This window comes from Schistocerca americana, chromosome 11 (genome assembly GCF_021461395.2).
Source record: "Schistocerca americana isolate TAMUIC-IGC-003095 chromosome 11, iqSchAmer2.1, whole genome shotgun sequence".
NCBI classification, from domain to species: domain Eukaryota; kingdom Metazoa; phylum Arthropoda; class Insecta; order Orthoptera; family Acrididae; genus Schistocerca; species Schistocerca americana.
Genome location: NC_060129.1, coordinates 111,316,553 through 111,342,527, shown reverse-complemented (window position 1 = coordinate 111,342,527; position 25,975 = coordinate 111,316,553). Strand labels below are relative to the sequence as shown.

The window sequence follows — 25,975 nt, the reverse complement described above, 5'->3', positions numbered from 1 at the left end:
GTAATAGCAATATCATGTTTCATTTAATAATATCATACTAATAGTAGTAGGCCTATCTTATTTCCTATTTATATTGTAACAGATAGATACGTTCTATGGTATTTTTAACACTGTGACATTAATTGCAGAATAGCCTAACAAGTTTCTTGGAAATGGAGTAGATACAATTTAAATATGCATAAGTGATTACATACAGACTTACATGTAACACAAATATGTGTACTTAGTAAGAAAACAGAATTTACAAGTTCTGCACAGAGAGCAGTTATATTGTATGTATGCGTAAGTGATAACGTATATGTGGTATCATTGTACTTAGTAAAGACAGCACAATTGGATATTACATCGTAATTATTACAAATGAACAGCTTTTACATAACAAAATGTATAGAGATTTCAATTTAGTTTAATATATTTACTCGGTGAGTATAAGCAGTTATCAATCAAGAACGATTTCTGTTTCACTTTGAGTAAGTTCCCTTTGTGACGGCTTATAGAGCTTGGCAGTTTGTTATACCATATCTGGCTGTTAATGCATGGACTATGGTCTGTTGTTTTTAGTGTAGTTCTTTGTCTGTAGCAGCAGTCTTTCTTTCATGTATTATAGACATGAAAATCAGGGCACCTGGTTGATTTGCTTTTGTGTGTCGCAAAAAAACGTAATTAATTTCTAAATATGCAGTGGGTAGATGGTGAGATATTTATCATGTACCGAGATTTCCCTGCAGGAATCTCAGTGACCGTATTCTATGGATAATCCTGATTGCTCTTTTCTGCGGGAATAATATATCGTTCATATGTATGTTAGCAACGCAGCCCCACATATCTGTCACATAATTAATCTGTGCAATGGTTACCCCGTAATAAATTGTTTTTGATGTCTGATTGGAAACTACTTCTGATGGCTGGCTAATTAGATGTACTGAACTCCCAATTTTATTACATACAAAATTGATATGGTTTACCTACATAGGTTTTTGTGTAAATACCAAGAAATATACAGTCTTCTGTATCTACTGCTTGAATCCCGTGTAGATTACTGACGGAGACAAGTTTAATTGCAATAACTCTGATATGCTGATATTTACCTTCAAACATTGGTCCTGAAAATAAGTAATTATTTGATGTAGTGCCTCAGCTGCAACCAGTGTTAATTCATCAGTTTGTTTTTCAACAAATGACAGAGATCTATCATCTGCATAGGTTTAATAGCTGTGAGATGTGTGTATATCATTTATGTACACAAGGAGCAGGAAAGGGTTCGTTGGTGATATCTTCATGATATGGACGCCCTATCCACATTCCTTCACAATCTGAACACCTTTCCTCCCATCCGCTTCACCTGGTCCTGCCCAACACCCCGCCTTCCTGGGCATAGACTTCCACACCTCTTTTCACATTAAACCCACTAACCACCAACAGTACCTGCATTTCGGCAGAAGTCTCTCCCATACAACCTAGCGAACTATGAACAGCGTATCTGCACTGACGAGAACTCCCTTGTCTAGTATGCGGAAGGGCTCACGAAGGCCTTTACAGGCAGACAGTACCCCTCTAACGTAGTCCACAAACAGATTTTCTGTGTCATTTTCTCACACACACCCAACCTTCCCACAAGAATCAGTTACATAGGAGTGCCCCCCCTCTTCACCCAATATCACTCCGCACTGTGACAACTAAACTATACCCTTCGGTCGACAGAAGCGTCCGATCCCATGCGTCGGCTTTGACCCGTGACGTAAGGGTGTTGTCGTGTGTGACGTCATGACGGCGTGGAGTTTGGTTTGAGTGTGGCTGTCTCCAGTTCTGTTTTATCTTATTTTATTTACTTTTCTGATCTGTTCATTCTATCTTATGAGATTTTTTTTTTTTTTTTAATTTAAAAACACTTATTACTTATTTTAATTATCTGTTTCCTCGAATTTCTGTTTTAGTTTATTATATTTATCTTTCTGATCTGTTCGTTCTATCCCATAAGATTTTTTTTTTTTAAAAAAAGACAAAAAACACTAATCAGCTACTGAAGCATCTTTATCTTCTATGGGTTGCAGGGGTTACGACCCCTGGGGAGGTGGGTGGATATTCATGCATGGCTGTCTTCACTTACACGTTGTAGCTACGCAAGGCGTCTAAATTTGTTTATATTTAGTTTGCCCCCCCCACCCAAAACACCCCATTTCCCGCACTTGTCCCGTTAGTGTCGTTAGGCTTCTTGTGGAAAGTGTGTGTGTGTGTGTGTGTTTTTGTTTCCGCCATATTTGTGACGTCATGGGTCAAAGCACACGGGTGGGATCGGACGCTTCCGTATTTCCATACCCTTTGCCAGGGCTTCGATTATCTCTCGTCCTGCCCTGGAATTCTTCTTCTTCTTCCGTATCCGGATGCACCAATTATATCTTCCCTTCCCAGTACTTAGCAATGTAGTTTGCTTTGTCATTGACTTTCAAAATATCATCTTTAGTGCATGTTATAGAAATATCTGGGCAAATCAGTAGGTGGTCCAAGTCCTGTATTGCTCCGCATTCACACCTATCGCTATCACTGTAACCCCATTTAAATAGGTTTGATTTGCACCCAGTTACTCCAGTGTGCAGCCGGTTTAATGACCTCCAAGTTGTGAAAGGTAGTTGAAATCCTGCAGATCCCTCCTCAAGTAGTTCCATTGCGGAGTGTGGCACCATTTCTTCCCAAAGAGATAGCCGCCTTGCGACGGGCTCGGTGGCGAGCTCTTAAGTAGTTTCAATGAAACTCTCGCGGGATTTCAGCCGGACACGTTTTCGGTGCATATGCATCGGGTGTCGAGGATCATTCTTTTGTTTTGATCTTTCGATCTCGGCGGCTACTTGTCTGCGGATAGTGGGTGGTGCTATGCCTGTGATGGGATAAATGATGTCTGTGGGAGTTGGTTTGAGGCATCCTGTGGCAATACGTACAGTTTCGTTTACGGCGACGTCAACTTGCTTAGTGTGAGCAGAGTTCCTCCAAACTGGCTCCGCATATTCCGCTGCTGAGATACTCGGCACCAGACCCGTGGTGCGCAAAACATGTGGTTGAGCTCCCCATGATGAACCTGTTAGCTTCCGCAGTATGTTGTTCCTGGCACAGACCTTTTTTTTAGTGTTGTGACAGTGCTGCTTAAAAGTAAGTGCTCTGTCCAGTGTTAGTCCCAGGTATTTTGGGCTGTTTGTATGTTTCAGCTCTTCCCCTTGCCACATGACTCGGAGTTTCCGTTTGGCTTGTTTGTTCCTAAGATGGAAGGCAGATACTTGAGATTTACTAGGGTTTGGTTTGAGATTATTGCCGTCGTAATAGGTAGCAAGTTCTGTTAAGGCTCCTGTGAGGTTCTCCTCCACTTGTTCAAAGGTTTTATCCTGAGTGGCCACTGCTGCATCATCAGCATATATGAACATTCGTGTCTGGTGGCTGATGGGAAGATCATTGGTATAGATGTTAAATAATATTGGAGCCAAGACACTACCCCGTGCAAGTCCATTTTTCTGTGTCCTCCATCGGTTGTTTTTAGATTGTAAGGTTACATAGTAGCGTCTGTTCTGTAGCATGCATTGCACGAACATAGAAAGGGTGTAGTCCTTAGTGACATTATACACTTTCTGGGTAAGCAACTTATGGTTAACTGTGTCATACGCAGCACTGAGATCCAGGAATGCGACCCCAGTTACTTCTCCTCTCTGATAGCCGTCTTCGATGTACTGTGTGAGATTAAGGATTTGGCCACAGCATGATTTTCCTGGTCGAAATCCAGCTTGTTCGTTAATGAGGGCTTTGTCCACATAATCAGCTATGCGTTTGAGGATCATTCGCTCCAGCACTTTAAATAAATGACAAAGCAGTGAGACAGGCCGGAAATTGTTAGCTTCAGCTGGGTCTTTCCCTGGTTTTAATAACGCAATAACCCGAACTTTCCTCCACAATTTAGGAATTTGCATTGTTGTGATACAGTTATTCATTAGCTCTAGGATCCATGCTTGTACTCCCGGTCCAAAATGCTTAATTTGCTCAGATCGTCGAGGACAGCGGCCTTATTGTTTTTCAAATCGTTGATGGCATCTTGTAGCTCCTGAATGAAGAACGGGCGAGCTAGGAAGCTAATCTCCTCATTTTTCCGTTCATGAGTAGTTGGTGAGCTATCTGATCAGGTGTAACTTCACTGTAATTTGGTTGTGGTTCTGTTGGGTCGTTGTTGAGACTTTTGACCAGTTTCCATGCCTTCCTACTGCTGTGCTTCATGTCTGTCTCTTGTAGGAGGTTACACCACTTTTCCTTTCTCGCTTCGGAGATACCAGGCATCAGTACCTCACCTGCCTGGATAGTTTCCTCTGAGAGGGGGTCCTTATTATACAGTTCTCATACTTTTTCGGAGCTTCCTTGCTGCTACCATTGAGTCCAGCGATATACTGGGTGCGGCACCCTCTAGGTATGTGCCGTCGAGAGATTTTCTTGACAAGGTCTATAAAAGTTTCATATGATTGTATCTCTGGTTTAATTTCCAAGATCCCCTTATCAAGGTCCTCTGTGAAAAGTTCCCAATGAGCTTTTTTGAAATTGAAGCGTCTCTTGAAGGGCATTACATCTGATTTGATTACTGCAGTAATGCAGCAAGTTATTGCTCTGTGTTGCGATCTTGGAATTGGGTCCTCTGTTTGCTTTACAGTTTGCAGGGATACCTTTTCTGAGACAAAGATGTTATCTGGATTATATCCTCGTTTCCATCTTCCGCTGTTAAATGATGCAGGCAACTTTGGGTCATGTATCAATTTCAGTTGAGCCTGGTCTGCCCAGATCTCCAGCATTTCGCCATCGTCATTTGTCTCTTTATAACCCCATGCGAGACCGTGACAGTTAAAATCTCCTAGTACAACTTTAATGTTTTTTGAATGAAAATTTCCAGGCTCCGTAAATTTGAACCTCGCACTGGGTGGTTTGTACACGGATGTTACAGTACATGAATGTAGCTCAGTAGTTAAAATTTCTATATTTTCTTCGCAGGTCAGAGCACAGGAGCATACGTCTTAAGTTCCTGGAATGAGAGACATTGTACTCGAGACCTTTCCCACCCCCTCCTAATGTGGTATTCCGTTGCCCTATCCCTGTGGCAGACCGAGGTGCGAGACCTTACCGATCCACACACCCAGCACCTCCAACTCCAGTCCTGACCAGGCTTATGGGAAATACGGAAACGACCATAAACCACGATTCCAATATGGCGCATATAAAGTCGTTATGTACACATTATGAGGACGAAAATGCATCGAAAAACAAACAAACACTTTCCACAAAAAGCCTAATGACACTAACGGGACAAGCGCGGGAAATGGGGTGTTTTTGGGTGGGGGCAAACTAAATATAAACAAATTTAGACACCCAACCCCATAGAAAACCACACAAAACGACGAAAAAACCGACATCACAAAACTCCCCAAATGCCACTAAACACTGTATCATCTGGAATCGGACACTTCCCTTCACCTATATAGCTCAACAGCAGCTCCCTATCCCATAAATTAGGATCAAACACTTCCCTTGGCCTATATAGCTCAAAAACATCTCCCGATACCAATACCAACGTACACAGCCACACATTGGGATCGAACACTTCCCTTGACCTGCACACTGTTAATTTTATCTGTCACATCCATCCCTGAACAAGAACAACAACCGATTAATTTTACTAAAATTACCACACGACGTACAGCGAACAACACTAAATTAACCTTCAAACAAAATCGTTAACTCACTGAAACGAATTCCACTACAAACACAGCCGACACTAGAACAATTCTGGATAATGAGCAAAAGCAAACTAAGCCCAATACACCACACAAACGAAAACCCTGAACCCACCACCAGAAAGCACAACAAACCACAACACGACGACATCTACAAACCTACCACACTCACAAACCAAACTCCGCGCCGTCATGACGTCACACACAACACCCTTACGTCACGGGTCAAAGCCGACGCGTGGGATCGGACACTTCTGTCGACCCGGCTTATGACTCCATCAGAGGCAGGGCCCCTTTTGAAAGCGGCCATATCATATACCAACTCTGCTGCAAATACTGCACAGCCTTTTGTATTGGAATGACTACCAATCAGTGGACCGCCAGGATGAACAGCCGCCGCCAAACTGTTGTTGAGAACAAAGTTGACCAACCATTGGAACAACCTGTTTAGTTTCAGTGGCTGCTTCACAACCTGAGCCAACTGGATCCCTCCCTCCACCCATAGCTTCTCTGAACTAAGCATGTGGGAGTTATTCCTATAGCACATTCTCCACTTACGTAATCGCTCTGGCTTCAATCTCAGGTAATCCATTGTCTCCGCACCCACCACCTGACTGTTCCCCCTGCCTCCACCTGTCACCCCCTCGCAGTTCACATCCTCACATCGCATTCAGTGTGTGCCGCTTTCCACTGGCCACGACAGCTATATCTTCCATCCTACCCTCTTGCATTCCTAGCTGGAAATTTGACGTTCTTCCGAACCGCTAGCCACCCAACCCTATTCCCTCTCCCTATATCCACCCAACCAGACACCACCGGACAACTATTGTTTGCACTGTCAATTTAACCAGCACCACATAGAGACATAAGCGTACGTATGCTTGTGTGTGTTTTGGGGGGGGGGGGGGGGGGGGCACGCATGTGTACTTATGTATTCTAGTTCTTTCTTTTGTTTGTGCCTACCGACAACTTGATGTTTCTGCATTTTGGGGAATAGTCTCCTTTAATCCCAGTGTATTTATATTCTGCAACAACTTTCCTTTAACAAACATACTTTCATAAATCATATTTAAATAAAGATTTATTGTGTCTCATACAATTGATAGTGTATGGTAGAGGATTGAAAATGTTAGTACTAGCGTACTTCACCTCTCTTTGTGCTAGTGTCGGATACCTTGTTCATCTTTATTCTTTTACTGAAGATGCAAATAAGTTGCTCGACTGATCTGATTCAAGTGACACTTCTTGTATGTGGGTGTGATTGTGTTCTTCTGTGATGATCTGCCATGTCACATCTACCATGTCGCTTTGCACTTGTTTGAAACATTTACTATAAAGCTTTCATAAATTAACTTTTTTGCGCGAAGAAGTTTAGTTTTACAAAATAAATTGTATTTCCGATACATCCTATAATCTATGTTAGCACGTTTAGTGTGTATCTTACAGTTATTGTCATACACTCTTTGCGGTGACAACATTTGTCAGTTTAATTAATGAACCATAGGAAATTACGAATGAGCAATTCAGTTGGTTACCAACAGCCGTTTCACAATTTTTCATATTCAGTTCCTTCAACATTAGTGTTGTTACAGTCAGCACACTGACACCATAAGTGCACTTTTACCACAGTAATGGTATGTTGTTTTGATATAGGCTTTAGGCTGATTTCTGCTGTCAGCCACAAGGCACACATAATGTAAAAAAAAGGCATAAAAGAAGAAACCCACTGAAGATGCTACAACTGTGGTATAATGTGTTTGAGGATCAAATGAAAATTGTGTTCTTGCAGATCCTCATCAATACATTATTATTTGCTATGTGCAGAGGAACAGAGCTTAAATAGACTAAGATTAGAAGTAGGTCAGTGACCATCAAGCAGGCGGCTATTCAAAGAAAACAAAACTAAACGTGGATGCGTTACACAGTGTAGCAATCGCACAAAAAAAAGGAGGGTGGGGGGAGACAAAGAAAAAGCGGTCAGATGCGAGTAGGAGTTCCATACAAATTTAATTCTGTATGCATCCATCCTGTGAATTTTTCCCTTTTATTGATATTGATGCAGGCAAGTTATCAGTCCTAGGTATACCAAGACTGTATCAAATATCTACAGGAGTTCCTGAGACAAACCTGGAGATGCAAAAGGAAATGAGCAGGGACTTCAGTTTGTGTATGTAGAGAGGTGGTTTAATAGAATACTTTTATTTACTTACTAAAACATGGCTACAGCTTACATTTTATGTTTGCATAATGTAATATTTTTCTGATATGCGTTTGCTGGATGATGAATGCAATGTAACTTTAATGGCAAAAGGGTAATTTTTTATGTGATATAATTACAGCTTAACAATTTTCAGATTTCTTTCTGTTAGTTGTACTGTGAAACCAAGCTTCATGCCAAATTTCATGATTCTATGTCAATGGAAAGTACGCTATAGTTTTCGATGAGAGAATTTCTGAATTTCAAAATGCTTTAGTAGATGGCCATAACTTTTGATGACATGGGCTGAGAAGATTAAATTTTTTATGCCGCCAAGGGACTGTAGACATTAGTATAGGACATAAAATTCAACGTAATACGTTTACCTGTTCCTGAAGGAAAAGATTCTTAACAGTTCGACAGACAGACAGGCGGACAATGAAGCTGTCCTATAAGGGTTCCATTTTTACTGGCTGAGGTACGGAACCTTAAAAATATTGAATAGTAGTGATCCTTGTGTCTCGTATAATGAATGTGTGTATGATTACTATACAGGACATTTATAATGAATGTGTGTATGATTACTATACAGGACATTTGTGCACGTGTTCAGCTGATGAATACAGCAGCTTTTCAAAAATGCATGCAGTGTATTTACTGTAAGCTGGCCGACTGTCAGAGGAGACTGGGGGCTTGCAGGAAGTGAGCCTTGCCTCCCCCTAGACCATTGCAGGGTAAGGAGACATGCGCTGGGAGGAGAAACAACTAGTCTTTTCTTTTTTTCTTTTGCTACTGCCTTTATCCCGCATTGTACGCAGGGTCGGCAGGGCTAAGTACGGATTTGGTATGGTTAAGTTAAGGGATGGCCGGATGTCCTTCCTGCCGCCACCCCATACCCCCATACCCCCCGGGACGGAACTAGTGTACCCCAGCTGTCTGCGTCTAGTGTAAATTGTGAAATAGCGTGAACGTGTTTCAAATGTCTGCGAGCTGTGTAACTGAGATGGGACGTGTGGACCAGCCCGGTATTCACCTAGGAGGATGTGGAAAACTGCCTAAAAACCACATCCAGGCTGGCCGGCACACTGGCCGTCGTCATTAATCTGCCGGGCGGATTCGATCCGGGGCCGGCGCGCCTACCCGAGTCCAGGAAGCAGCGCGTTAGCGCTCTCGGCTACCCTGGTTGGTCGAGGTGATGGCACTTAAACACTCAGGACAGTGAAGTACATAATAGTAACGTAGCAGACCACAGTGGCTACCTTAAGAACTACTGACAGATAGGTAACTTTGGCTGCAATCAAAAACAAATTATCGTTCACAGTTCACTTCTCTACCAAGCTACACTTCATACAAATTCCTCCACAAGTGGATTCCTGACTCTTAAATTCATATTGATGTTAACCAGTTCCTCTCTTTCAGAAATACTTTCCTTGCTGTAGCTAGTATGCACTTTATATCCTCTCTGCTTTGACCCTCATTGGTCAATTTGCTGCACAAATAACAAAACGCTTGGACTTTGTTAAGTCTCACATTTACTTGTCTAATTCCTTCATTATCTCCTAATTTAATTTGACTGTATTCTGTTGTCCTTGTTTTACTTTTGTTGAATTTCATTTTTCCAAGATACTATCCATTCATTTCAGCTGCTCTTCCGAGTCCTTTGCCATCTCTGACAGAATTACAATGTCATCGGCAAACGTTGAAGTTTTTATTTCTTTTCCCTGAACTTTAATTGCTTTTACAAATTTTTCTTTGATTTCCTTTACTACTTGCTCAATGTACAGATTGAATAAAATTGGGTTTAGGCCACGGACCTGCCCTATCTCATTCCCTTATTAATCACTGCTTCCCTTTCATGTGCTTTGACTCCTATAAGTGCTGCCTCGTGTCCGTACGAGTTGTACAAAACCTTTCAGCCCCTGTCTTTTGTACCTGCTGCCATTAAAATTTCAGTAAGTGTAGTAGAGTCAACATTGTCAAAGGGTTTTTTTCCCCCAAACCTACAAATGCTAAAAATTTCTGAGTTAATTTGTTATAATTTTTGCCTTATATGTTTTTATATTTTTGTAGAGCTCAGACTGATCTCCGGCAAGGTTGGCCTCTACTGATTTTTTCATTACTCTGCAAATAATTCATAACAGAACCTTGCAACCATGATTTGTTAAACTGATAATTCAGCTATATCCGCAACTATTGGCATTTGGTTCTGTAGTTATTGCCTTCTTCTTGAGGTCTGATAGTACTTCGCTGTTTAGTATATCTTACACAGCAGGTGAAATAGTTTTATCATAACTGACTATTCCTAAGATCTCAGTAATTCTGAAGGAATGATGTTCTCTCGAGGGGACTGTTTTCGACACAGGTCTTTCAATTCTCTTTCAGATTTCTTTCACAGTATCACGTCTTCCATCTCGTCTTCATCTACTTTCTCTTCCCTTTCTACACTACTGGCCATTAAAATTGCTACCACCACGAAGATGATGTGGTACAGATGCGAAATTTAACCGACGAGGAGAAGATGCTATGATATGCAAATGATTAGCTTTTCAGAGCATTCACACAAGGTTGGCGGCGATGGCGACACCTACAATGTGCTGACATCAGGAAAGTTTCCAACCGATTTCTCGTACACAAACAGCAGTTGACCGGCGTTGCCTGGTGAAACGTTGTTGTGATGCCTCGTGTAAGGAGGAGAAATGCGTACCATCACATTTCCAACTTTGATAAAGGTCAGATTGTAGCCTATCGCGATTGCGGTTTATCGTAATAAGACATTGCTACTCGCGTTGGTTGAGATCCAGTGACTTAGAATAATATGGAATCGGTGGGTTCAGGAGGGTAATACGGAACGCCGTGCTGGATCCCAATGGCTTCATATCGCTAGCAGTCGAGATGACAGGCATCTTATCTGCACGACTGTAACGGATCGTGCAGCCACGTCCCGATCCCTGAGTCAACAGATGGGGACATTTGCAAGACGACAACCATCTGCATGAACAGTTCGACGACATTTGCAGCAGCATGGACTATCAGCTCGGAGACTGACTGCGGTTACCCTTGATGCCTCATCACAGACAGGAGCGCCTGCGATGGTGTACTCAACGACGAACCTGGGTGCACGACTGGCAAAACGTTATTTATTTGGATGAATCCAGGTTCTGTTTAGACCATCATGATGGTCGCATCCGTGTTTGGTGACATCGCGGTGAACGCACATTGGAAGCATGTATTCGTCATCGCCATACCTGCGTATCTCGCGGGGTGATGGTATGGGGTGCCACTGGTTACAAGTCTCGGTCACCTCTTGTTCGCATCGATGGGACTTTGAACAGTGGACGTTACATTTCAGATGTGTTACGACCCGTGGCTCTAGCCTTCATTCGATCCCTATGAAACCCTACATTTCAGCAGGATAATGCACGACCGCATGTTGCAGGTCTTTTACGGGCCTTCTTGGATACAGAAAATGTTCGACTGCTGCCCTGGCCAGCACATTCTCCAGATCTCTCACCAACTGAAAATGTCTGGTCATTGATGGCTGAGAAACTGGCTCATCACAATACGCCAGTCACTACTCTTGATGAACTGTGGTATCGTGTTGAAGCTGCATGGGCAGCTGTACCTGTACACACCATCCGACCTCTGTTTGACTCAATGCCCAGGCATATCGAGGCTGTTGTTACGGCCAGATGTGGTTGTTCTGGGTACTGATTTCTCAGGATCTATGCACCCAAATTGCGTGAAAATGTAATCACGTGTCAGTTCTAGTATAATATATTTGTCCAATGAATACCCGTTTATTATCTGCATTTCTTCTTGGTGTAGCCATTTTAATGGCCAGTAGTGTATAATATTTTCTTAAGGTTCATTTCATTTCCCTTGTATTGCCGCTCTATACAGGGTGTCCCAGGAGGTCTGACCAATCTTTAGGGGTATGACAGTAACTACCATTTGAAGCAAAAAAAGTCTAGAAAACATAGGCTGTTTTATGCATGCCTGAAGAGCTATGAGCCTTTGCTCAATAGAGGTGTGTTTCACAGTAGCAAAGATGAACAAGTGTTCATAGCTCTTAAGCTAAGCACTTGATTTGAAGATGAGTGCTCATAGCTTTGATGATATGCATTTTACAGCCCACATTTAGTAGACTTTTTTGTTTAGAATGATTGTTTCTGTTGTGTCCTTGAATACTGACAATTTTTGGTGGGGCACCTTGGATATTCCTTTCACCTTTCCCTTCTTTGTTTAGTACTGGCTTGCCTTCTGTGCTGTTGATATTCATACAATTTCTTCTCTTTTCTCAATAAGTCTCCTAGACACTGCATCTGTCATTCTCCTAGTGATGCATGCATCTACAACTTTGTATTTCTTGTCCAGTCATTCTTGCTTTCCCACTCTCCATTTCCTGTATTTTATCATTTGATAAAAATGTCATTTTGATATCTTGAACTATTCAGCAAATAAAAGGGGCGGTAATTCTTCCTCGACTCATCGTGCTGTCTTTTGTCCTTTTTTGTGTGGGTGATGATAGTGGCAGAGCACTCTCAGAATGCTCTGCAATGAAGTCAATGGAAGTGTGACACATGTAGCATTTATCTTATCAGTGCTTGTCAGAACGGCCTTGCGAGTCTGTTACCGGATAAGAGGTTTCACTGGGTCAGCTGGAATGCATCAACACGTGCAGTGACAGCAGCCACTGCTCAGATAAGGGCAGGAGCTGTCTGACACACTGTGGAATGTGAGGAGCATGACCATTTGAGTAATGAAATGATGAGGGAATTAGATTAGTAAATGACAGCTTAGCAGTTGATGAGTTTTACTATTTTATCAACTAGATAACTGACAATCAAAGTGGAGGGGATATACAATCAAAGTAGAGGGGATATAAAATGCAATTACCAACAGCGAGAATATCACTTCTGAAAAATGGAAGTTAACTAACATTTTATGAGACGTATTAATGGTTAACCTTGACCAGACATACGCAAACCTCACAATACCCACATCCTGCGACACCCCAGTAGACCTTTTGTGTGGGCGTGGAGGGGCTCCACCTCTTAAAAAAAACATTTAATATAAATGAAAATGTTAGAAAGTCTCTTCTGAAGGCGTTTATTTTGAGTGTAGTCGTGTATGGGAATGAAATATGGACAATAAGCAGTTCAAACAAGAAGACAACAGAGGCTTTTGAAATTTGTTCCTACAGCAGAATGTTGGAGATTATATGGACTGATCAGATTAGTACTGAATCAAATTGGCTCATAGAACACCTCCTTAGGTATCAAGGAATATTTGGTGATGGAGGGAAGTATGGGGCTAAATATTGTAGAGGGAGACCAAGATTTTGATATAGTAACTAGGTTCAAAGGGATGTTCATTGTAGCAGTTTTGTGGAGATGAAGATGCTTGCACAGAGTAGTTGAATTGAACCAGTCATTGAAGTGAAGACAACAATGACAATGTTTTTCTGATTGCCGAACTGATGTTGGCAAAAATGACCAAATCATCTGTAGAAACCAGTCTTCATTTCCTACTTCTTCGTTCAGTAGTTTACTCCTTTCTTAAATGAACATTTTTAAGATGTAAATGAAAAGAAGCAGATAAGATCCGTCTCCTTTCTTGCATCTAGTCTTCATTTGTAACGCCTCTTGTATCTTGCTTTTGTATTGTTTTGTAAGTGTTCCACAAGTAAGGACCGCAATAAGCTTACTACCGTTATGACAGTTGTTCTCAGTTTTTGTTTTTCTGTTTAAGCCTGGTATGTCTAGCATTCCATTGGTCTGACCATTCGAGGATGTAGGTGCTTTATGCAAGGATTTCACAAAGGAGGATGCCGTGGTTATAGTGGGTGGTCCGGGAAATAGCATTGACAGAGACTCTGAATATTCCATAGAGAGTGACCTGGTGGAGATAGCATCAGCAACGAAGCATATGAGTGTGGGATTTGTGTCTGTGTTGAGACGCCATGATCGGCCTCATTTGAACTCTTCCGTAGGGAGGGTGAACTTGGAGTTGGAGTGGCTGCTTAGGACGGATATAGGGTCCCATATTGATTTGATTCCTGTGGATGCTATCGATAGGTGGGACTACACTAGGCATGGCCTTCACCTCAATAAGAAAGGGAAGGGAAAACTGTCTGGGTTGATTGCAGAAAACTTAAGGGGGGACACTGGCACAAGTGGTAAAATACCAGTGGTCACATGTGTCAGAGGGATGCCTTTTTTAGGATATGGAAGGGGGGAAGAAAACGAGTTTTAAGAGAGATTGGCAGACACACTCAGTTTGAGAAAACAGATGAACAGGAGTCAGATTTTATCATACAGCCTCCATTTAAACAGTGTTTAACAGAAAGTAATCAGAAACTGCCAATTCATCTTCACCAAAGCAGTTACAATCCTATTAGTATGCAGTATCAGTTATCTTTATTACACCAGAACATTCCGGGACTTAGAAATAAAGTTGATGAACTACTCATTTGTATCGATGAACTGAATTCATCTAACCAAATTGACATAATCTGCCTCTCTGAACATCAAGTGACCACTGATATAGATATGTTAGACATTTCAGGATTTAAGCTAGCTTCCTACTTCTGCAGAGTAGATATGGATGGAGGAGGAGTTGCCACATTTATCAAAAACTGCCATAAATTCAAGAACATTGACATTAATAAATTCTGTTTAGAGCAGCATCTAGAAGCATGTGCAACAGAAGTAGAGTTCCATAACAGATCCTATATAATAATAACTATTTACCGAGCACCTGCAGGAAATTATAATCTATTCTTAGATCATCTAGAAGCTCTTTTGGGTTATTTAGCAGGAAGAAACAAAGAAATTTTGATTGCTGGTGACTTTAATACAGATTTTCTATTGCAATCTTCCAGTAAACATTAACTGCAGTTAGTAATGTTGTCTTTCAATCTAACTCACACTGTAAACTTTCCAACTAGGCTCACTAAATCCTCAAGGACAGCCATTGATAACATTTTTATAGACAAATCAAAGGAACAAAATCATATCATAAAACCTGTTATAAATGAACTATCAGATCATGACATGCTGCTCCTTGTTTTAGATGTAAATTCTAAGCAGATTATCAAGACTGCTAAATCTGAGTACAGGAGAGTAGTCAATCAACCAAAAATTGAGTGTTTTAGAAAACTGCTCAAAGATATGAACTGGAAAGATGTTTATAGTGCTCATGACATGAATGAAAAATGTAACACATTCATGAACAATGTCAATACCATGTTTGAAAACTGTTTTCCTCTAAAAGTTACTCAAATTAAACAGAAGTCTATAATAAAATCATGGATTACACAAGGAATAAAGATTTCCTGTAAGACAAAAAGGGAAATGTATCTGTCGACCAAGAATAGCTCCAATGCTGATGATTTAGCTAAATACAAGGAATACTGCAAAACATTAAAAAAAGTAATTCAGACGTCTAAACAAATGCACTACGAGAAGAAGATAGCAATGTCAGGGAACAAAATAAAAACAATATGGGATATAGAGAAAGAGCAGATTGGTAGAACCAGAAAGGAACAGGAGCAAATAGCACTAAGGGTAGATGACACATTAGTAACTGATGGGCATAGTGTGGCAAATCTATTTAACAAGTACTTTATATCCGTTACTGATAGAATGGGACTTTCAGGATCAGTAAATAATGCCCTTGAATATCTGAAACTAGCCTTCACAAATAGCTTCAAGTACATGAATATATCACTCACTTCACCAAAAGAAATAACTTCCATAATAAAATCTTTAAAAACAAAGCATTCTAGTGGGTACGATGAAATATCAGCAAAGTTAATTAAGGCATGTTCTTGTGAGTTTAGTACAATTCTAAGTTACCTGTCTAACCAGTCAATTATAACTGGGACATTTCCTGGCTGCCTAAAATATGAAGATGTTAAGCCTATATTCAAGAAAGGGGATAAAGAGATACCATCAAACTACAGACCGATTTCACTTTTGCCAGCATTCTCAAAAATTTTAGAAAAAGTAATGTACAGGCAGCTGCTCAACCATCTGACCACAAATAACATATTATCAAGAGCACAGTTTGAATTTCTGAAGTGAAAATGTACTTAATTCATTAAATAACAAATTACAAGCAGCGGGTATTTTCTGTGATTTGTCAAAGGCATTTGATTGTGTGAACCACAACATCCTTTTAAGTAAATTAGAATTCTATGGTGTCATGGGCAGTGCTGCAAAATGGTTCAAGTCATACCTCACTAACAGGAAACAAAGGGTGTCAGTGCAAGGGACTAGTGAATTAAGTCATCAGTCATCATCAGAATGGGAAGAAATTACATGTGGTGTCCCACAAGGATCCATCTTAGGGCCATTGCTTTTTCTTGTGTACATTAATGATCTCTCATCAGTTACACTGCCACAAGCAGAGTTCGTTTTGTTTGCAGATGACACAAGTATTGCAATAAATAGTATGTCAAGTGTAGTTCTAGAAAGATCTGCTAATGATATTTTCATGGATATTAATAAATGGTTTAAAGCCAACTCACTGACATTAAAATTCGAAAAGAACTCACTATATACAATTCAGAACCTGTAATAGGTTTCCACCCAGCATATGCATAAAATACGAAGAAGAGCAGATAGAAGAGGTTGACAGTCTTAAATTCCTGGGATTACAACTTGATAATAAATTCAGTTGGGAAGAGCACACCACAGAACTGCAGAAACGCCTTAACAAATCTGTATTTGCAATTCGAGTGTTAGCAGACATAGGCGACATAAAAATGAAAAAGCTTGCATACTTTGCCTACTTTCATAATGTCATATGGTATAATATTTTGGGGTAACTCTTCAAGTCAAACAAAAGTTTTCAGAGTCCAAAAGCGTGTAATACGTATTATTTGTGGAGTAAATTCACGGACGTCCTGTAGAAACCTCTTCAAAGAACTGGGTATACTAACTACTGCCTCTCAGTATATTTACTCGTGAATGAAATTTGTCCTAAATAATATATCTCTTTTTCCAACAAACAGCTCAGTTCATACGTACAATACCAGGAACAAAAATGATCTGCACAAGGACTTAAAAGCACTTACTTTAGTTCAAAAAGGGGTCCACTACTCAGGAACACACATCTTCAATAATTTGCCAGTAAACATAAAAAAATTAGTTACAAATAAAGATCAGTTTAAAAGGAACCTGAAAGACTTACTAGTGGCCAACTCCTTCTACTCCATTGACGAATTTTTTAATAGAAACAAATGATGTATTGTATATATTCATACTATTAGTATTGTTATTTCAGCTTAAAAAAAAAAAAAAAAATTGACATGTTCCACATCCATGAGGATCTCCTCAGCACGGATCTATGGAACGAAAACTAATCTAATCTAATCTAACCATGTAGCAAGAGTTGTTCATTTTTGTCTTCACAAGTCTCAACTGCTCCAGCTGTTCTGAAGATGACCCAAATTTGTGTGTCTTTTGGTTGTACAAGGTCTATTCAAAAAATTCCAAAACTTTCTCCATAACATTTTCTGTGCTTACCTTTTACTTATTGTGCATGATCTCCTTCAAAATACTCTCTTCCACTATTGATACACTGCTCCCAAGGCTATTTCCACTTCCGGAAGCAGTTTTGATATGCCTCTTGCTGGATCAAGTGAACCGCCATCTGTAAATTTTCTTTTTTATCTCATCTATCGTTGCAAATCTTTGTCCTTTCAATGGGATTCTCAGCTTTGGAAATAAAAGAAAAGTCCACAGGAGCCAGGTCTGTAGAGTATGGAGGATGAGGCAGCAGAGTGATTTTTTTTTTTTTTTTTTTTTTTCTGTAGTCACACACCAACAGAGATGTGGGAGTGTGTTATCGTGAAGCAAGACCCATGAATTGTCTTGCCACATTTCAGGCCATTTCCATCTCACGTTGTCTCACGGGCATTGCAACACCTCCCGATAGTACCATCAATTAACAGTTTGTCCCTGTGGCATGAATTCATGATGAAACAATCCTTCAAAGCCAAAGAAACTATCAGTATGGCTTTGAAATTTGACCTGGCGTGACCTGACAAGTGTTTTTCTGTCTTGGAGAACCTTCCCTGTGCATTGTATCATCACCAGTTATGATTGTCTTAAGGAACAACTTGTTCTCATTTGTGTGATCCATAAACTCTTCACAGATTTAGAGGCAAAGGTGTTTCTGGTGTTGACTCATGAACTGTGGAATGAACTTGACAGCAACACGATGCATACCACGATATAGTGTCAGGATTTCATGACATGATCTAACTCAAATGTTGCGTTCTTCTGCAATCTCTTGGACAGTCAGTCTTAGATTTGCACACAGTTTCATAGACGGTCCTGACATAAGTGTCATCGGTAGCTGTTGAAGGGCATCCACAATGAGGGTCATTTTTAACTTCCATCTGGCTATTTTTAAACCGTGTGAACGATTTGTAACACTGTAGGCTTCCTGCACACATTGGTGTGCCTCTGTAAATGTTTTCTTGAGTTTCACACAAAATTTAATGCAGATGCATTGCTCATCTAGCTCTATCATCTCAAAATTTGCCAACTGTGCGAGACGCTGAACAGTGAGTGACTGACACAGAATAATGAAGCATTCGGCATTACACATTAAACACATGCGTGTGCAGGGATACCAAATATATTTTGCTCAAACACACCGTTGGTGTGGAATTACGGATGTTCCAGAATTTTTTGAACAGACCTCGTGTACCAAATTCTTCTTGATTTTTTTCTCTGTGGTTAATGCGGTATAATATTGTTGTTTTCGGTTTCATTAGTTAATTACTTGTTCTGTAGATCATATTAATAATAAACATTATGATGTGGGATGTCAACTGAACAAACATGGAAAAACTACAACAGTGCGCAGAACCAATATGTTCCAAAAAGCCGTGAACAGAAATGAAATTTTTCAGGGAGCCATACCTCAGGTTCTATAGATCCCAAAGATAAGGAAGCAAGTGTTTCGGATTGCCCTTGACATAGTGACCATTTGTATACCTATCAAAAGAACAGGCATACTGCAGCTATGCTACAGTACAGGATTTAAATTCAAGCATTACGCACTTCCTCCTGCTCAGGAAAATTGAGCAAATTATGTGTTTCTTTTGCAGTAGATGTGATCTAGGGTGGAGCTCGTAAAAGCACCAATTGTCAGTTTGAGAAAACCTCCAAAAACCATGATTTTTTGGTGCTAAAAGCACCAGCTGTGGTGATACCCACTGCTATAATTTCTATTCATAGCAAATTGTCAAAATTTTGTCATATATTCTTAAGATGCCGTTTGCAGGGAACCTTGAAACTTTTTTGAATATCATTGTCTGTTACTGAAATCCAAGGTTCAAAGTTACTGTACTTACTAGTGTAAAATTTGCGTGTAATATCTGGTCTGAGGTGTAAGTGTAGTTTTAACTGACGTAGTGAACACATGTCAAGGGTTCGAGGATCATCACAAGGGTTCTGAGGTGACTAAACTATGTTTTTAGTCAGCCTTTTTTACCAATAAAACTTTATGAAGGACTGTCTCTGTATAATAGCTATTCCATGCCTATACAGATATACCCTGTGTGGTACTGCAGTGCTAAAAAGGGTCTTAAGATGGATGAAAAGAACGGAAAATGACTGCCAAAAATTATGTAAAACTGTAAAGACAAAAAATTCAGTAATATATTTATAATGATACAAATCATAAGCTGGGCATTTTTGATGGATGGTGATTGATGGGCAAAGTATGCAGAAAAAAATGTAAAGCAAATGATTTTGTGTTAACCTTGTGTTAGGTGAGAGAGCGGTGTGCTGACCACATGCCCCTCCTATCTGCATCCTCAACTGAGGATGACACAGCAGTCAGATGGTCCCCAGTGGGCCACTTGTGGCCTGAAGACGGAGTGCTTGTGTTAGGTGTAATTATTGCCGTCGTAACTATGTACTATCCAGGACTGGAGCAACTGAATTACATTCTCCGCCAGGGTTTCAATTACCTCTCGTCGTGCCCTGAAATGAGAAATATCCCGCCCACTGTCCTTCGCATCACTCCCTCAATGGTATTCCGCTGTCCACCGAACCTACACAATATACTCATCCATCCTCACACAACCCCTGCTCCCAATCTCTTACCTTGTGGCTCATACCACTGTAATAGACCTAGATGCAAGACTTGTCCTATACATCCTCCCACCACTGCCTACTCCAGTCCAATCACTATCACCATCTTATCCATCAAAGGCAGTCTTGTGGTCTACAAGCTAAGCTGCAACCACTGTGCTGCATTCTACGAGGGTTGCCCAGTAAATAATGCCCCATATTTTTTTTCTCCGAAATAAAAAATATTAGAAATGTGACACTTTAGGTGCGAGTTATTTGAAGTTTCCCGCGTGTGTACGCAAAGTTTAAATTTCCTCCGACAGAGAGCGGTGGTGTAGGAATGTTCTAAAATGGCGTCTGCAAGTGACATCCGTCAGAAACAACGTGCAGTGATTGAATTTCTCGTAGCAGAGGAAGAAACCGTGGGCAATATTCATAAACGCTTTTGCAACGTCTACGGAACATCTGCAGTCGATAGGAGTACTGTTGGTCGCTGGGCACAGAGGGTGAAAGCATCAGAGGGCGGTGCTGCGGAGCTCCGAGATTTGCTGCGGTCGGGAAGGCCTCCCACGGCTGTCGCGCCTGACATGATGCAGCGGGTTGATGTTCTCATTCGACGGGATCGACGCATTACGACTCGACAATTGGCACTGGAGTTGTCAGTAAGCAAAGGAAGTGTGGATGTGATTATCAATCAGCTTGGATACTCAAAAGTGTGTGCAAGATGGGTTCCTCGGTGTCTTACTGTCGATCACAAATCCCAAAGAAAAGACATTTCTTTCGATTTGTTGCGACGCTTTCACGTTGACGGGGAGGCCTTTTTGTCACGGATTGTGACAGGTGATGAAACTTGGGTGCATCATTTTGAGCCCGAAACAAAAAGACAATCGATGGAATGGCGTCATGCTTATTCTCCACAGAAGAAAAAATTCAAAACAGTTCCTTCAGCCGGAAAAGTCATGATGACTGTGTTTTGGGATTGCGAGGGCGTAATTCTCATTGATGTGATGCCAAAAGGCAGTACCATTAATTCAGAGGCTTATGTCAAAACATTAGACAAACTTAAGCAGCGCTTCCGGCGCCTTGGGCGTCATGTTAACCCACAGGATGTTTTGATTCAGCATGATAACGCTCGTCCTCACAAAAGTTTGAGGACTTGTGAACACATCGCGAAACTGGGTTGGATAGTGTTACCCCATCCACCCTACAGCCCCGATTTGGCTCCTTCAGACTTTCACTTGTTTGGGCCAATGAAGAATTTCATTCGTGGAAGACGTTTTGCCGATGACGAAGAAGTGATTCACGAAGTGACAACCTGGCTCCGTAGGCAGAGTAAAGATTTTTACCGGCAGGGAATACACGCTCTTGTGTCTCGCTGGAAAAAGGCCGTCGAACTTGAAGGAGATTATGTGGAAAAATAAAGCAAGTAGACAAAGCATCAGTCTTTCACATATGTAAATTTGATTGTTGTGGAATAAATACTTCTGGAGAAAAAAAATATGGGGCATTATTTACTGGGCAACCCTCGTATGTGGGCACGACAACCGACAAGCTGTCTGCATGAATGGCTGCCAACAAACTGTGGCCAGGAAACAAGTGGACCATCCTGTTGCTGAACACACTGCCAAACATGATATCCTTCATTTCAATGACTGCTTCATAGTCTGTGCCATGTGGATCCTTCCCACCATCAGCTTTTCTGAATTGTGCAGGTGGGAACTTTCCGTGCAATACATCCTACGTTTCTGTAACCCTCCGGTTCTCAACCTTCGTTAGTCGCTGTCCTCACCCATCCAGCCCCCTCCCTGCTCCCATTCCAGCACTACACAGCTTTCATTCCACCACATAAACTGTCCAAACTCTATTGACTGAGAGAATTTGTTTTATTTATGCAACACACACTGTTGTATCAGGGAAAAGAAGGGAACCAACACACAAACATTCCTTTCAGAGCACAAAAAAAGGTGAATATGTTCCTCTTTAAAAGACTGACAGAAAAGTGGGGAACCAGCTGCCTTGGTCCTCATTCCACCTTCCTCAGCAAAAATTTGGCATGCAAATATATTTTCACTTGGTGGTGCTGAAAGAGAATGTTAGAGAGGAGACAGAGAGAGGAGACAGTGTCAATGGCAGAGAAAAAGAGAGGAGGCAGTGATTGTGGGAGAGAGAAAGTGGCAGTTAAAGAGAAATGGAGATGGATGAAGACAATAGCTGTGGGATCCTAAGAGAGAGGACATATTCATGATGAGTGAGAGGCAGTGGCAGTAAAAGAGAAAGAGAGATGACTGGAGATAGAAGTAGTGGGAGCAAAAGAGAGGGGGGCAGTGGAAATGGGGAAAATGGAGATGAATGGAGACAATACATCGGCTCGGAGTGTCTGGACCCTCCCAGACTGGCAAACTTTAACACATAGGTGTAGGCAAGGGTGCAGATTGGACTGAAATTAAAACACTCGGGGATATGAAAAAAAGAAGTTGGACCCCCAGAATTTTTGAGGTGCCGACTTGTGGTGGATACAGTACCAGTGGGATAGAAGGACAAAAGGAGATCAAAGGAGATCATGTGTGAGGGGAGAGTGGCAATGGGATATACTGTAAACCAATGGGGGGAGGAGGAGACAGTGGGGGAGAGACACATATAGACGGTGGCAATGGGAGGGAGATGTTGAGTATGGAGACTTAACTACAAAGGATTTAGAATGTTCTATGTTAAAATCGTGTGAATATGTTCACATGCCGAAACGAGAGTAGAGGCAGCTGGTCTCCCACTTTCTGTCAGAGTTTTTTTTAATGAGGAACATATTTGCCTTTTTTGTTCTGACAGGAGCATTTTTCCACTGGTTTGACATTACAATTTTTGAAAGAGGTTTGTGAGCCAGATTGTTCTGCCTCTTCTTACAGTACATTAACTTGTTCTGTTTCTGTTTCAGAAACATCTGTAACTATGGCTATATTGTCTGCACAATCTAAACAGTCAATTTCCACACCACTCTTCTTAGTCCCATTCCTGAAAGATTTAAATAGGTTCCAATGTTTCAATCCCTCGTGCCTTTCGTGTGTTATTTTTCAGTTGAACGAGAGTGATGACAGTCTATCTCGATTGGGAACTCCTATTATGAGTACAAAAGGTTTTGATAAACATTATTGAGATTTGATTTTGGGCTTCGTGTTAGTCAGGATTGCCCTTATAACACCAAGTTTCTCATCAGCTTGCATTTCTAGCAGCATCTTATGCGGCACATCGTGGTTGACAGAACATTATATCTTTTCAATATCTAAGTACATTAATACATTTATTTTCGACCTGTTGTTTTCACTTTTATTGCTGTTATGTTTTCACATGTTCTGTATCTTTGAAGATATCCTCACTATGGATCTACAGAATGGAAAATGTAATGGTCTGTTGACAAATAGGGTATTTGACTGTTTTCTGGAAAGTGTCTTAAATGATTAATTACATCCTAACATGCTCTTTTTCCTCTTGAATTTCAGTAGTCTTTTATAAAAATGGAAATAAAATACAAATAATTTGAATGCACGCTAAAACACACCACTCGAATCATGTGATGCCTGTGACATCACTGACTAGCTTGTTGCTCCTACTGTTGTAGTGCCAGTTCAGTGATGTCTTGTTTTCAAATTTATGTTTCGGAAAGTGGGTTACAAATGGTGTGTAGTACCACTGTTTTCTGGAAAGTGTCTTAAATGATTAATTACATCCTAACATGCTCTTTTTCCTCTTGAATTTCAGTAGTCTTTTATAAAAATGGAAATAAAATACAAATAATTTGAATGCACGCTAAAACACACCACTCGAATCATGTGATGCCTGTGACATCACTGACTAGCTTGTTGCTCCTACTGTTGTAGTGCCAGTTCAGTGATGTCTTGTTTTCAAATTTATGTTTCGGAAAGTGGGTTACAAATGGTGTGTAGTACCACACTGAACAAATACATCTATAAAAATTCTTGAAAAGTGTATTTTAAGTGCTCCATGAAATGAGAAGATGCGTAAAACGTGCTTCCACTGTACCGGCAAATTCCCACCACATTGACACACGAGTTCACTAAATTAAAAATGTGTTGCACTGTAAAATTAACATTAATGTACCTCCCAGATGTGCTCTCCCAATGTTACAGTGAAGGATAATGTCATTCAGCAAAATTAAACTCATAGTGAAAATTGTCATTTTACCCAACTACTCCTCAATTATTCGGTAGCTTAGTTGTTAGAATGGTAAACTGCTGAATTTTAGAAGACGTCCATAGATCACTGGTTCAGATGTAACCCAAAAGAACTTCTTAATTTACTTATAAAACAACTTGACAGTTGTCTCATATAAAAACCAAATGGCAATTACAAAACTAGACCACACCGATCAGGAATGGGATATTATTGTGTTTTCCTTACTGTTTACATGTGCTTACATTTGAAATCGCTGTTTACACACATCACACTCAAAAAGATATTTTGTAGCTAATGTGACCACACACTTTCTGCTTTATTAGAAACAATGTTTTTATCTTCGTACTGTCCAGTTAGGATCCTTATTGTTTAAACTTTTGCAGCTTCGTTATCTTACATAAAGATGGAGTAAGTCTGCTTTAGATGCGAATGTTGGTTTACACTCACAAACATCACGGCCTTTACATTTGTGCCACCTGTGCGTTGAACACGCTTTATATCTCTCCGTATAACCTCATTGTCCTACACCTCACTGTACTGTGGGCGTGTGGCAACGTCTTTGCTACTAGCAATGCTTTCCAAAAAAGTGAATTGTTTGTTTGCAAAGTAAATGCATTTATCCTCTGTTGCCTACTTCTCAGACTAAGGCTAATGTGAAGCTATATGTAATACATTCCGCAATTGAAACTACTGCTACAATCAGTTCTTGCTAATGCTATTTTTGTATTTGGTGTAAAACTTTTGAAAATACGAGGGTGGTTTGAAAAGTTCTTGGAAGTCAGCGCTAGCACAAAAAGTTGTTCACGCGATGTTCATAGGACTGAAACTTCCTGGCAGACTAAAACCGTGTGCTGGACTGAGACTAGAACTTGAGACCTTTGCCTTTCGCGGGCAAGTGCTTTACCAACTGAGCTACCCAAGCACAACTCACGCCCCGTCCTCACAGCTTTAATTCCGCCAGTACCTTTGAGGATGGGGTGTGAGTCGTGCTTGGGTAGCTCAGTTGGTAGAGCACTTGCCCACAAAAGACAAAGGTCTCGAGTTCCAGTCTTCATCCGGCACACAGTTTTAATCTGCCACGAAGTGTCATATCAGTGCACACTCCACTGCAGAATGAAAATCTCATTCTAGATTCATTGGACTGTTGTTCTTGGAAGAGAGCTGTGGCAGTGACGTGGCTCTCTTGTTCCTGCGTAGTGACTTGCGAAGATGCAAAAAATCGAGATCCGAGCAGTGATTAAGTACTTCGTAAAGAAAGGTATGAAAGTAAAGGACATTCACACCAATTTACAGAATACTTTGGGTGCTCTGCTCCTTCACATTCAGCTGTTGCCAAATGGACAAATGAATTTAAATTTGGTCGGGAGAGCTTAGATAATGGTGCACACAGTGGTTGGCCAAGCTGTGTCGCTACTCCAGAAATCATTGCAGAAGTGCACAAAATGGTCATGGAGGATCACAGATTGAAGGTGCTCACACTTGCCAGATGTCATCTGAAAGGGTATATCACATTTTAACGGAAGAATTAGAAATGAAAAAATTATCTGCAAGATGGGTGCCATGACTCTTGACACTGGATCAAGAACACATGAGAATGGACATATTGGAACAATGTTTGGCCCATTTTAGGAGATACAGACAAGATTTTTTGGCAGCAGATTATGACCACAGATGAAACTTGGGGTGCACTAATATACCCCAGAGACAAAACAACAGTCAAAGCAGTGGAAACATGGCGAGTCTCTGCC

The 25,975-nt window shown here is 40.8% G+C and overlaps 1 protein-coding gene across 2 annotated transcripts in view; it reads left to right on the top strand.

Moving 5' to 3' along the window:
- LOC124554163 (solute carrier family 35 member E2A-like) overlaps positions 1–25,975 on the top strand; it is a 156,744-nt gene that overhangs the window by 1,982 nt on the left and 128,787 nt on the right. The gene's annotated exons all lie outside the window — the stretch shown is intronic.